Below are 12,111 nucleotides of genomic sequence, written 5' to 3' on the forward strand. Positions count from 1 at the left end.
CACACCAATGTGGCACGTGTATATAAATGTAACAAACCTGCACATTGTACACATGTACCCTAGAACTTAAAGTATGATTTAAAAATTTAAAAATAAGCTTAAAGTATAATAAAAAAAAATAAAAAACTAAGCTCCTCATGAGCTGGGAACCTGTCTTGTTCATGCTGTGTTCCCAGTACCTAGTACGGTGCATGACATGTAGTGGGTATCAATACATATATATCTAATGAACAAATGAATGACACCTGGGGGAAGGGACACGCCCCTTTGCCTAGGGGTGAGAGTTTGCACTTTGCACAAGGATGGGGCCAGTAGGGCTGAAATCCAGCTGGCGCCCTGCATTGAAGTCTCATCCTGGGGCAAAGCCTTCCTCCACTGAATACCTGAGTCCTCTCAGCTGAGTCTGCCTCAATCCTACAAAAGGGCCATATGTGCTAGCAGAGGTAGGGGGCTCCTGCCAAAATGTTGGGGTGGAGGCTGCAGTCCATAGTGCTATCCCAGAGATCTTTTTATTCTTATATTTTATTTTTAAAGACAGGGTGTTGCTCTGTCACCCAGGCTAGAGTACAGTGGAGTGATCATAGCTTGCTGCAGCCTCGAACTCCTGGGCTCCAGAGATCCTCCTGCCTCAGCCTCCCCAGTGGCTGGGACTCTAGGCGCATGCCACCGCAGCCAGCTCAGAGATCTTTCTGAAGCTCACTCTACTTTTCCTGTGGTTCTAGCCCTTTCCTTCCTGTTTGAGGCTCCCTTAGGCTATATAAGTCGCTCTGCAGCCTCTCCTCTAGAGTAAATAAACCATTCCCTCGAGGTCCTTTTCTGCCCCAACCAGTCCTGTGACTTTATGAGCTTGACTTAACAGGAAGTTCACCTTCTGGCTTCTGTTTGTTAAATAGCATTGTCTGGACTGACAGCCCCCTCTTTGCTGAGCCTGGAACCCAGAGGAAGAAGTGGATACTCTAGTTTGAGTTTGGCCGTTAAAACAGAAGGAATATTGATCAACACAGGACCTACTTCATTCCACAGCAGCTACACACAGTCATGACAATTTCTTACCTTTCTATGGTGGCTTATGTTTATAAACAGCTTTTCCATACTTCAATTTTCAACAGGAAACTGTCATTACCACGAGCTAAAAAGCATTTACTGAGCACCTGTTGCATGCAGAGGGTGCTGTGATAGGAAATATAGTTGTGACAAGAGAGATGATAAGTTATTTATCTCCCAAATTTAATGTTAGGTAAGAAATGTGAAGTGCAGAACACTGGGTATGGTAAATTTCTATTTGCATAAAAAAGGTATTATACAAGGAATCATGCTCTCACCCGCCCAACAGAAAGGTGACTGTTTCTTGAGAGGCCTAACAGGATAGTGTTATCGGTGAAACAACCACAGCACAGGGATTGGCCTTCATAAAAAATAAAACAATAGATGTATATATATTTTTATATGGCTTGGGGTCTTCGGGAGAATACACAAGAAACTGACTACTCTGGTTACCTTTGGGTGGCTGGGATGAAAAGAAAACTTACTTTTCATTGTATTCTTTTGTACCTTTTGAATTGTGTACCACATACCTATATGAAAACATAATAATGTATAATTAAAGCAAATTATGAGATTTTAAAATAGAGCATTGTTAAAAGCCACATAATCTGTAAAGTAGAATATGTAATGTAGATATTTTTGTCTCTAAAAATGTTGTGGGCTGGGCTCAGTGGCTCATGCCTGTAATCCCAGCACTTTGGGAGGCTGAGGCGGGTGGATCACAAGGTCAGGAGTTTGAGACCAGCCTGGCCAACATGGTGAAACCCCTTCTCTACTAAAAATACAAAAATTAGCCGGGCGTGGTGGCGGGCGCCTGTAGTCCCAGCTACTCAGGAGGCTGAGGCAGGAGAATCGTTTGAACCCAGGAGACAGAGGTTGCAGTGAGGTGACATCGCGCCACTGCACTCCAACTCTGGGTGACAGAGCAAGACTCCGTCTCAGAAAGAAAACAAAAATGTTGTGGTTTGTGTCTTTTAGTAACTTTACTGGAGTGATTAACCAAAGCAAAACATGTAGGTATTTGCTTCCTCTCTCTCTGGGCCTCTGCCTTGGCCACTTGGACTTCCTAACAGCATGGCAGCTGGGTTCCAAGAGTAAGTGTTCCAAGAGGCCTGGAAAGGAAGCTGCCGGGCTTCCTGTAATCTAGTTTCAGAAGACCTACATGGTCATGTGTACCACATTTTATTAGTCAAGTAAGTCACTAAGGCCAGCCCAGATTTAACAGAAGGCAAATTATGTGTACCTTTCAGTCTGAAAAGTTTCAAAGAGTTTGTGTCCATCCCTAATCCACCACCCACAGAAGCAAAAGCAAGCATGCAAACAAACAAAACGAGGACTAACATAGCGTTGCCAGGTTTTATTTTGACAAATAGAAATATTAAAAAGCAACACCAAAAAATGTTGTCATCCCCTACCACATTGTCACATCTGTTTCTTAAAAGTAAGTACTTTTCTTCCACCAAAAAAAGTAGAAAGGACATAGTTCCAAAACAAACGGCAGTTCTTTAAATAGAACAAATTTAGCTTAATGAAAAACTTGCTATGCTGTACTTATGTTTCTCATTTCAGACCAGGTAGAAAACTAGGTCATGGAGAAATTGTCCATTGGCAAACCACCAGGCGCAAGGCATGAGCACCTCCGTGGTGCAGAGCAGCAGTCCCCTACTGCTGGTTTGCATCCAGGCTCTCCATGAAACCTGTGTCCTGCTGGCTTCCGGGATTTACCTCCCTACTCAGCTCTCAGTTACCAGGGAGGTGCCAATGGGCTTGTAGGCAGAAAGATCTGCCTGCTGTCTAGGTTTCCATGGCACCACACTGATGGGGATTTTTTTCTGGCGTCGTCAGGCTTTCTGGCCCAGGTTGGGCTTCTTACACTGTGGCTTCTGCTCTGTGTAAGCCCAGAAGGCTGGGCTATTCTGGCTCTGCAGGTCTGGACAAGAATTAGTGATACCATGGGCCTGACACAATGGGAAGCCTGCCCAAGACCACCACCATCACCTGCTCTGAGTGTATCAGAATCACGGGGGGAGGCTTTCCAGCACCAGCCTCCACCTTCCTTGAATTCCTGGCACCTCTTCAGTATGAAGCCTAACAGGTCCCACAGTGGGAATGTCGTACTAGACCAACCAGCAACCTTCACTTGGTCCTCTGGGACCAAGTGTCGGGAGACCTCTAAGCCAAGCCATACTGTATTTCTATGCATCGCCCAACGTAGCTGACTGAAGTTTTACCAGTGGAAGGGAATTGCCTGCTGACAATCAGCTACTCAGATGGCTGAGGATTAATTTTCTAAGTGTGTCTGACCTAGGAACATGTCAGACATCGGGAGCAGGAGTGGGTGCCAGCCGGGGAGACTCATACCCTCTGGGTCACGTCCTCTCTGCAAAGCCTCAGCATCTTGGGGAAGCAGAGTCCTACTCCACTTTCCCTAAACATTTCTAAAATTCTTTTAAAATTTATTTATTTATTTATTTTGAGATGGAGTATCGCTTCATCGCCCAGGCTAGAGTGCAGTGGCACTATCTTGGCTCACCGCAACCTCCGCCTTCCGAGTTCAAATGATTCTCCTGCCTCAGCCTCCTGGGTAGCTGGGATTACAGGCATGTACCACCACACTCAACTAATTTCTGTATTTTTAGTAGAGATGGGGTTTCACCATGTTGACCAGGCTGGTCTTGAACTCCTGATCTCAAGAGATCTGCCCATCTTGGCCTCCCAAAGTGCTGGGAGTACAGGTGTGAGCTACTGTGCCCAGCCCATTTCTTACATTCTTGATGCAGAGGGAGGAACTAGTGTCTACTGCTCACCCTACAACTTTTAGGTAAATAGTTGTCTCTTAGAGAAATGACCTCAAAATGGACTTTTGTTTATTATAGGTATAATTGAATAGAAGGGCCAACTAGAAACAAGAGTTATGCATCTAGAAACCAGAGTCATGTATCTATTCACTCCAAGGGTGAGAGCATATCTCTTGGGTGTTTTCCCAACAGCCCTGATACCAGACATCAGGAAGCAGGACAGGGTCACCTTCCCCATCTAGTGATGCATCTAAGAAGCAGGTCAGCCCAAGCAAGGGCAGGTGTAAAGCCCTAGATTTACGGTGAGCACAGAATCACCTCAAAAGCCCACAGAGCTCATCCTCTGTAACAGTCCTAATTAGAAACATTATACATAAGGAGAGGAAACAATTTACACAGACTCCAGCATGAGCTCATGGCAGTAGCTTGTTTGTTTTCCAGCTCCAGCCGCGAGGCTATAGACACACACCTCTGAAAAAATAATGCATATGTATTTTCAAGACTGATATTTTCAGATACTCCAGAAAAACATGGCAGTAGCAATGTGCTGTAGCAAAACCATCTCCATTGTGACTCCGTCTCTCCTTCGCCTTTTACCGCCCCTGTTGTCTGTCTTGAAGTTAGGATTTTGTTAGTAGCTTAATATTTCAAAAAATAATTTACAACATGTTCCTTCTTTTCTGTTCTCACGTAACCTTGAGATTTAAACATTTTTCCGTCTGCCTTTTGTTCCTTTCCACCGGGCAGCCCCTGGTGATGTTTCCTGTGCCTCAGGGAGCAGAAATTAGCATGCATTTCTGTTTACCAGGGATGGAACAGTCACGCCGGCGTGTTACTGAGCATTTACATTCATATTACTTAACTGTTGCTAGGGGAGCCAGATAGAAAAAGACAAAGGGCATAAATCACAGCGTCTTGCTGATATTTTACCGTCAACACTCTTTCTCTTCTCTCTCATTTGGAGCAGGAGTTTTCTCTCTCTCTGTAGTCTCTTGGTCTGGAATTCTTCATCCTGGTTTCAGGAGATTCATAGAAGATGTCAACTGGCCTTCCTTATAACCCACACCTTACTTATAACCCCCATATATCTCCTCCTTTTTTCTGCCCTCCTGCTCTGGTTTCCCTGTGTACTTACAACAGTTGGTGGGTAAGTTGTGGTCTGTGGTTCCACATCGCCTGGGTTTGAATCCCCACTCTAGTTGTGTGATCTTGGGTTAGTTCCTTAGCTCCTGTGAGTGGGCTTCTTCCTCTGTAAGGTCGGGGGTATGCTTGTACCAGCCTCATGAGATTGTTACGAGCATTAAATGAGGTTCTGCATGTGAAGAGTCTAGTAAACAGTAGGGATTCAATAAGCCACGTTTATTCTTGTCATCAGTAGTCTCGTGACTGTCTTCAAGCTTGTCCAACCCATGGCCCATGGGCCACATGTGGCCCAAGGCAGCTTTGAAAGCAGCCCAACACACATTTGTAAATTTTCTTAAAGCATTGAGATATTTCTGCAATTTTCTTTCTTAGCTCATCAGCTATCATTAGTGCTAGTGTATTTTATGTGTGGTGCAAGACAATTCTTCTTCCAATGTGGCCCAGGGAAGCCAAAAGATTGGACACCCCGTGAGATCTTCTAGGCGACTGGCCCCAGTGAAATTACGATCATGGAGGATAGTAGAGTCCCCGTGGTACACACAGGAGATGTTCCACAAACTCCATATGATCAGCACCATTTTCGGGAGGCCCCATGCTGTGCCGAGCATCATGAATCAGTAAGGGTTTAGGAAGCACATTGACCTCCCAGTGTTTGGGAGCTGCTGTTTTAAGACGGCCCCATTTACCATTCTACTGCCTACATGAAGAGTGAAGACTAATCCGTGGACAGGATGCCTCTCCAGTCTAGCTGTGCCCCGCTCCCTCTTTCTCATCTAAATCGAATCCTTTTCCTGTGGATTGAGATGAAGAGTCCTTGAAGGCACCACCTTGTGCTGCTGGGTCAGTCTGGACAATATTAAGTCACATCCATTAAGTTTTCCTTAAAGAAAATGTTTGAAATATTTCTTCCTTCAGTTTGATACTAAGGGTATTTTGCCACAAGACACTTTCTGATGACTCAATTTCAGGTCTCCGTTCTTTTATCTATGTGAGAATTCTCCACTTTCAGACTCTGCTTAATTTAACTCTCTCTGAAAATGTGCAAGTTCATAAAAGAAGGTAAAATAATTACCACAGTGCATACAAAGAGGTGAACATTGCTTTATATGCACAAATTGTGTGTTACCCCAAGTGGACTTTCCTGGGCCCGCCTCCTCCTTCTGTCCCAGGAGCCTGGCCCAGCTCTGGTCCCCAATGAACTGCAGAGGTAGAGGGGTAAAGAAGAGCAGTTGAGTGGCTCAGATTGCTGCCTGAACTCCGGACCGAGGAGCAATCACGAGTAACCCCAGAAACTGTCCATGGCATGAAAAGAAGTTCCGTTCTTTTGTGCTGTCCTGGAACATCAGCCAGCTCTTAAGTCACGTTGCCCGGATTCATGTGCTCCTGCAATGAAAGGCCCTATTGTCAACAAGGCTGGTCAACAAGGCAAAGCAAAGTTTGCCCCATGCATTAAAACCTGGAACATCCTGACTTGTTACGTGCTGAGAAATGTGTGCTTGGTATTGTATTAAAGTAAATGGGGAGGGGCAGTGTCTTTAAAAATACCCAAAGCAAAGAAAAATAGATACTATCTGCTCAATGTCCCAGAGTAGAGGCTTTTAAAATGACCTGAGAAATAGGTTTATTGCTTTCATTGCTTCCTTCCTTCTTCTTCCTCCTTCTCTGACATTTGCCCTCCTCTCTAAAAACTTCCCCTCATGGTGACCCCAGGCTCCTGTCAGGAAGTCTCACCCACTGTGTGGTTGAACAAGCAAAGCGACTGTTAAAAGGTTTCAGATAACATGGACGAAAAACACATGGAAAAGCTGATACCGAATTCCATTGAATTTGGAGTGGTTCTTGTGGGCAACGGATGCAGTGAGCTGAAACATACATTAAAAATACAAACCCTTAAGATCTGACTGGGTAAGCCTTAAACCCAGTATCTTTCAGAGATGGATGGCTAGGTGCAGCACCCAGATCTTAGCTCTGCCTGAGTGTACCAGTGACCCTGCCCAGGTTTTAGTTTCCTTTTCTTTAAAATGAGAGCTTGGTTCTGATGATCTTCAGGCTCCCTTGGGAGGTCCTTGAGGCTTCAGCTCAAACCCTGGCTCTGATATCTGCCTCTTCTTGGTGCTGAGATTCCATAATATCCTTCAGTTACTGTGGGACTGACTTAGTAGCAGGCCTCAGAGGGAATGGAAGCCTCTACATTATCAATGCAGAAATTGAGGCAAGAGGCCAACATTATTGCACAAAACATGGCAGATGTTGGAATGATGAAGATGGTGAGACACAGGCAGCAACAGAGCCTCCTTAATCTCTGACACAAAAGAGTCTTGACTTGAAGTTCCCCCAAGCCCCTTCTTTTCTCCCAGGAGCTCAATGCTTTCAAAGCGACTTCAATCTCAAGTTGAGACATGTGGCCCAGTTCAGGGTCTGCCACAGACTCAGGCACCATCCCTTCTCCCATCTCAGTTTCTTCACTGGCAAATGGAAGGTATGAAATTAGATGATTTTTAAAGCCCAGCTCAGAGCTAACATCCACAATTCCAGGAATTCCAGGAAATGCACAGTAAAACTAAGATTCTGAAACAAGTGAAAAAACAGACTAAATACTCAAACCAACGATTTTCAGACATTGGAGCACAGGTGGCACAGGACAATGATTCCCAAATGGAAACAAGTGAGGTGAGTCCTATGATTGCCCCAGCTTGCTGCCTGGAGAGACTTTCCAGGCCATGGCACAGGGACACAGAGTACAGGTGGAGCACAGCCATATCCCTGTGTAGAGGGATGGGGCTGGGGTCCCAGGGACACTCGTGCACCTAGAACTCACAGGAGAGAAAACTGGAGAGAAGAAAGCTGCACACGGAGATAACTCTGGAGCTCTGCAGAGTGTCATCTTTGGGTCTTCAGCCAAGTATTGATCAGCACATGCATGTGAGGAAAAGAAATGAGGCCAGAAAAAGAATCACCCAAAAAGATTAGAGGGAACAATTCCTAGAGCTCCCATCAGCCAGAGAACAGCCCCTGTGGCCGCCAGCCACAGTTGAAAACTTTCTAATTCATGGGGCACTGAGTAGAACACTCTGAGTATTGTCTCAGGAATGCAGCCCAATTCAGCTTACTCTAAAGGCTCCTGTGGCCCCCTCCTAACAAGGCTTAAAAGCAAGTCTTGGCTGGCACGGTGGTGCGTGCCTGTAGTGCCAGCTACCCAGGAGCATGAGGGCTGGGGCAGGATGATTGTTCAAGCCAGGTGCTCAAGACCAGCCTGGGCAATATAGTGAGACTCTATATCTTTCTTTCTTTTTTTTTTAACAAAAAGGCTGGGCACGGTGGCTCAACCCTGTAATCCCAGCACTTTGGGAGGCTGGGGTGGGTGAGGTCAGGAGTTCGAGACAAGCCTGACCAACATGGAGAAATCCCACCTCTACTAAAAATACAAAATTAACCAGGAGTGGTGGCACATGCCAGTAATCCCAGCTACTCAGGAGGCTGAGGCAGGAGAATCACTTGAACCCAAGAGGCACAGGCTGCAGTGAACAGAGATTGCGCATTGCTCTCCAGCCTGGGCAACAAGAGCGAAACTCCATCAAAACAAACAAACAAATAAACAAAAAACAAGCCATGAAAGGATCAAACTGTTTTCAAGTAAATTAACTGTGTAACTGTGTCCTGGAACAACACTCAAAAGTTTTTTTGTGTGTTTGTTTGTTTTGTAAAGAATATCCAGGCCAGGCACGGTGGCTCACACCTAGAATCCCAGCACTTTGGGAGACTGAGGAAGGTGGGTCACTTGAGGTCAGGAGTTTGAGACCAGCCTGGCCTCAAACATGGTGAAACTCTGTCTCTTCTAAAAATACAAAAATTAGCCGGGTGTTGTCAGGGGGTGCCTGTAGTCCCAGCTACTCAGGAGGCTGAGGCAGGAGAATCATTTGAACCTGGGAGGTGGAGGTTATAGTGAGCTGAGACTGCGCCACTGCACTCCAGGCTGGGCGACAAAGTGAGACTCCATCTCAAAAAAATAAAAGTAAAAAGAATATCCAGCACTCAGCAAGGTAAAATTCAAGCAAGAGAAACATGAAGAAAATTATACCAAGGCATATCATAATCAAATTGCTCAATACCAGTGATAAAGAGAAAATCTTAAAATTAACCACAGAAAAAAATTATGTTAGAAACAGGAGAACAAAGATAAGGATGGTAGCAGAGCTCATGTCAGAAGCAAAGCAAGTGAGAAGACAGAGGAACAATAATCTTTAAAGTAATCAGAGAAATATATTGTCAACCTAGAATTCTACTTTTTTTTTTTTTTTTTTTTTGGTCTTTCACATGAAATGGCCACTAACCTAAAATTCTATACCCAGCAAAAATGTCTTTCAAAAACAAATGCAAAAGACTGTTTCAAACATACAAAAGCAAAAAAATAAATAAATAAATAAAGACCCCCCCCGAGGACCTATACGTTAAGAAATGTTAAGGGGTGTCCTTCAAGCAGAAGGACAATGATACCAGATAAAAATCTGGCTCTACACAAAGAATGAAGAGCTCTGGAAGTGGAACTTCGACTACTCTAAACATGCAACAAGCTATGAATGGGGACTCTTTCTGTGGAGGCTTCCAGGACTCAAGAGTGAGGACAGAGAAGTAGTCTGCCTGAGCTGACACCCACCAGAGCGGAGAACCAAGGATTCCTAAGAGGTGACATATCTGGCTGTGTTACTGCCAACTCCACCTTCTACCCAGTAAGACTGGGGAGGAGGGAGAGAGAGAAATAAGTCTAAGGGTCACCAGAGCGCAGGACGTGTGAGGAGTGGAGACTTGCTGCCCTTCCTGCGGTTATGGGTAATGGGGTGGCTGTGCTTTCTCCCTAGTAAGGTTCTAAGAAAATGATTCCACAAATATTGGGATGTAAAGTAGCTGCCCATTGGACATTTGATTAGGAAAAGGATTTTCTGGCTTATTCATACATCATTAGCGATAGAGGAGGGTTTTGGAGAAAGAAGAAAGGGCGGAAAGAAGAGCTGCAGGGGCAGTCTGAACTCAGCCAGTTGGTCAGGGCCAGAAAATGCATTTCCTGCGGTTCAAGTGGATACTACTTAGAAGGTGGCTGGATTTGTTCTATCCCTACCCCAACAGGGTTCTCTCTCTATTTACCAGGGAGCTTGAGCTGAAAGAGTCTGCAGAGTGCATATTCAGTCATGGGAGTTGAGGGGCATGGAGGTGGTTGAGCCTGGATTTACCATATCCCTGCCCTGCAAGTCTCTCTGAAAGAACCCAGATGTGTCTTCCAGAGAAAGCTAGCATGTTGATGCCTGCCTCACAGCCAGTCCCAGTGGGCCACCACTAGAGAGAAGGCTACCGCTGACCTGTTAGTTTACAACCGTCTGCTCTTTCTTTGTCCTACCTCTCAGCCCAGTGCACTAGAGGAACTAGTTCCCAAAAGGGAAAGCGAGAGTAGGGGAGTGTCCCAGAAATAGAACTCCCTCATTCAGGGTCCAGGTCCAAGCTTGCACTGGACTAGGGGAGAACAGTGGCGCCGGGAGATGAGGTGAGAGTAGAATCAAGTTTGGAATTGATGTTTTAAAGTGGACTGAGGGTTAATGTCTGAAAACAACAGTAAAATTTTGGACCCGCCCAAGATGTAATTAAGAGATCTGCTACCCGCTGGAGAAGGTTGAGCACATTTGAAAGGGTTTCAGAAAATGAAAAAGCCTTTTCTGTCTTTAAGAAAACAAACAAAGAAACAAAACAAAAGAACAAAAAATACTGTTTTTCCCCAACAGGCAAAATTACATTTGTAAAGATGGTTCCCAGCAGATGGTGAGGTGCTAATGAGTCCCGTGAGGCGCTCAGGAGAAAACTCACCTTCACCACCTTGCTCCTGGTGACTCCCAGCACACCTGGTCCAGCTTTTCCTCTGCAGCTGTTCTTTAGTGTATGGCTTGTCCGCCTGGAAGGAAAACTGGAGAGGGTGACCTGATCCAGGGAGCAAAGGCTTCATGTCCCCTCTGGCCTTTTTCAGCAGGGTTAGCGGGGTGGGGCTCTGGGCCCACTCTCAGGTTTGTGGCCATCACTAGGTCCTGGCAGCTGCAGTCCAGTCTGGCCCCGCAGGAGGCCACAGGTGGTGGCTAGGCCTGAGGAGAAGGTGGAATGTGGGTACCCCACATGGCTCTCCCGGGAAGGGCCCTTGGCAACATCCGCAGCAGCTGGGCTCCACCCCAGTTGCAGCCTTGACATTTGTTTATTTTCTATTCTTTTTACTCTTCAAATAATACATGTTCTTTATAGAATCAGTTAGAATGCACAAATAAGCAAATAAATAAACAAATACCTCTCATAATCTCAGCACCAAACAGCCACTGTTAATAACACTTTTGTGAATTTTCTCTGAGATTGGGTGAGTGTATGAAATATACACACATACACACACACACACACACACACGCAAAATGGATTAATATTTCATACACATACGTGGGACATTAATATTGCTTACAACTTTCTGTTATCCTAAATAAGGTGTGATGAACACCTTTACTCATAATTTTTTGTGCATATACCTTATAATTCCTTTGAATAACTTCCCAAAAGGAAGCTATACCAGGGAAGTTGTTTTTAAAGTCTAGTAGCTGAATTTCTAGCAAGTACTGGTGGAGGAGGAGGACCTTGAGAAGGCGGTGGGGGCATGGGGGGAGCTGGGCCTCAGGGGAGGCTCAGGAAGCTGCCCCTCTCCTTTGCCTCCTTCGGTTTCCCTGTTTAATCCTTCCCTCCTTCCTCAGGCTCCTCTTCCCCTGGTCTTCTCTTTCATCCTTTAATTCCTTCACCCTTTGCCCCTTCTGCCATATCAGCTCTGGATTTTTCCTCCAGTGCTCAAACCTCATTCTGTTCCAGGGATTTGAATGTCCCTCACTGCTTGGTCTGCCTTCCTACCCCCATCGCCACCAGGTTCCCTGTGGAGACCATGTGCTGGCAGCGTGGGCTTCCTGCCCTCTCAGGTTTGTGACCTGCAGGGAAGAGGGAGGGTGTTTTCTAGTAGCTCCCGCAATGCCCTAAGGACTCTCTGATTGGCTTGGCGTGAATCACACGCCCACCTCTGAACCAGTGACTATGCCCGATGTTCACTGCGGCCTCATCTGGGCCA

This window comes from Rhinopithecus roxellana, chromosome 4, assembly GCF_007565055.1.
Source record: "Rhinopithecus roxellana isolate Shanxi Qingling chromosome 4, ASM756505v1, whole genome shotgun sequence".
Taxonomy (NCBI): Eukaryota; Metazoa; Chordata; class Mammalia; order Primates; family Cercopithecidae; genus Rhinopithecus; species Rhinopithecus roxellana.